This window comes from Poecilia formosa, unplaced genomic scaffold, assembly GCF_000485575.1.
Source record: "Poecilia formosa unplaced genomic scaffold, Poecilia_formosa-5.1.2 Scaffold2465, whole genome shotgun sequence".
In the NCBI taxonomy this organism is placed as follows: domain Eukaryota; kingdom Metazoa; phylum Chordata; class Actinopteri; order Cyprinodontiformes; family Poeciliidae; genus Poecilia; species Poecilia formosa.
The window spans coordinates 5043-7504 of record NW_006802404.1 but is presented as its reverse complement, the minus strand read 5'-3'; the positions used below and the strand labels follow the sequence as shown (position 1 = coordinate 7504).

Genomic DNA, 2462 nt, shown 5'->3' with positions numbered 1-2462 from the left:
GAGACAGACCATAATAGCCTGCAGCTCAGAGTTGGAGCCGGGCTCCGTTGCTATGGTGATTAACGACTGTAGCTATGACTGTGTATGAGTCAGAGCGGAGCCTCCATTGACTTGAGTGGGATTTTGTTTTTTCGCAATTTATGTCACCATTTTAGCTCAGAATCCCACTAAAACTAATAGCGCACTTCTCAGGATCAAGCTGAACATTTTGATACCACTTTTGTGGGAGAACACGCAGCAGTTTGAGCTGCATTAAGGGTGATAGGTGTAGAGCAACAGGTTCCTGCCATGCATTGCATGCAGGCCCAAAATATCAACTGGTCAACAGTTATCTCAGGAAACCCAGTTTGTTGTATTGAATAACTGACTATGCTAAACTCCCTCATGCTGAGGAAGCAACAGTGGAGAGGAATGAGAGGAGACCTCCAACAGAACCAGAACCTGTGCTGCTCTGACCAGCTGAGGGTTTTAAATAGAAATGATCCAAACACAGTTCACATTTTCTACAATGAGTGACTGAAGTCTAGGTTGGTTCTGTGTGATTTGTTTGTAAAGGAGCTTAAAACTAAGATGTTCTTTCAGGAAAGGACCTGGTTTTGGAGTGACGGTTCCAAGTTTATTTTTACTAACTGGCATGCCGGTCAGCCAAGCAATGGTGAAAACGAAGACTGCATGGACATGAACGCATATGGTATTTATTACTGGAAATACACAATTTATTTAATAATTTCGTTTAAATGTAAGTGTTTAAAATATCTTTGTATCCAGAGGCTCAGTAGGTAGGAGTTTGTCCTGTAATTGGTGGGTTCCTGGTCTGCTATGGAGGACCAAAACTGACAAGAAATAAAAGCATAAATATATATTTAGTTTTTCCTTTTCCTTACACGAGTTTCTGTCAAGTAATGTATATATTTTCTTTTTCATTTCCCCTAAACATGCATTTTTGTCAAGAAATGTAAATATTTTGTTTTGTCTTTTCCTTATACAATCCCTGGTTCTTTTGTCATTGCCTCTTCTCCTCTCCTGTTTTTACTAACTAGTTATGCAGCCTGCATGCTTGTATTTCCTTTTAATTCATGTAAAGCACTTTGAATTGCCTTGTTGCTGAAAATCCTCTATATAAATAAAATTACCTATCCTTTACTTTTCCGTGTGCACCGTTATGTTAATGAGGAGAGCTGCCTTCTCCTATTGGCCAACAGAGCTTTGGATTCTATGTCACTGCATCAGACGTGGGGCATTTAGGTGCAGTTGCTCGGTGCCATCTTTACAGGCCACAGACCAAAACAAACTTCATCCCGGTGGTTTTATTGTGGTACCGACTGCAGTGAAGTTAGTTTCGAGTTAGATATTCCAATATTTGCCGAGTAAACGTCATTCAGCTCAAGGTTGATCCGATTTATGGACGCTAATTTCGGCCAGTCGATCTTCAGCTCCCTCCTCAGCGCTCGGAGGGAGATTCTTATTATGTCAGTTTTGGTCCTCCATACACTCATGCTTTCTGTAAGGGATCAAATCATGTCAAAGGTTTGCAGTCAGGATTTGTCTCTTTGTCTCTTTACAGAACAAGATTATGTTGATGATGTTACCTGTGGTAATACCCTTCCCTTCATCTGTGCCAGACCTCTGTAACCTTCTCATGCCTTTTAAATGCCCATATGGGTTTCCTGCTGGTGATGTCACTTCCCCCTGGATGTTAAGCATCTATGACGTAACTGTGGAGGAACCTGATTTCACTTCATTTGATCACTTATTTCTCTGAAATCTGATTTTATTCTTTTATTTAAAATATGTCAACATTATAAGCAGCAGCTTATAAACTAATAGTTCTAAATCTCAGCTATAACTTCATGCTGAAAATCATCAGGATATCAGTGCATCAGTAAGGTAATAAAAATCTATGAAATATGAACAGTTTTCACAAACTCTGAACCACCTGGTTTGAACAAATTCACTAGTGTCACAAATATTTGACACCTAATGAAACCTGGTAAGAATGTTTGTGATCATAAACCTCTGAAACACCAGAGCATCTTTAGTTAAAAATCTGTTGACCCCGACCAGAATACTGCAGATGGGTCGTTATTAGGTCTCACCGCAGGACGATGATCCAAATCACACATGAATACAGACATTTTTCAGCAGACAGAGAATCAACTTTCTACCATGGTAATCCCATCGCTCAGACCAAAATCCTACAGAACCCCTGTGTGCTTAGCTGAATATAACCACACAGAGAACACAGAACATCCATCCATTTTCTAACACCCGTGTTCCTATTGGGGTCAGGAGGAGCTGCTGCTTCTCCAACTAACGTTCCTGGTGAGAGGCGGGGTCACCTGGACAGGTCGCCAGTCTGTCGCAGGGCAACACAGAGACATACAACCATGCACACACACTCACCTAGAGAGGATTTAGACAGACCAATTAACCTGACAGTCATGTTTTTGGACTGTGGGAGG

The 2462-nt window shown here is 41.0% G+C and overlaps 1 long non-coding RNA gene across 1 annotated transcript; it reads left to right on the top strand.

Annotated features, from left to right (window-relative positions):
• Nucleotides 1–161: 161 nt before the first annotated feature.
• On the top strand, nt 162–1927 carry LOC107835429 (uncharacterized). The gene is made up of 2 exons (XR_001661246.1): nt 162–691; nt 1565–1927. It is a non-coding gene; the product is annotated as an uncharacterized LOC107835429 (long non-coding RNA).
• The last annotated feature ends 535 nt before the right edge of the window (nt 1928–2462 follow it).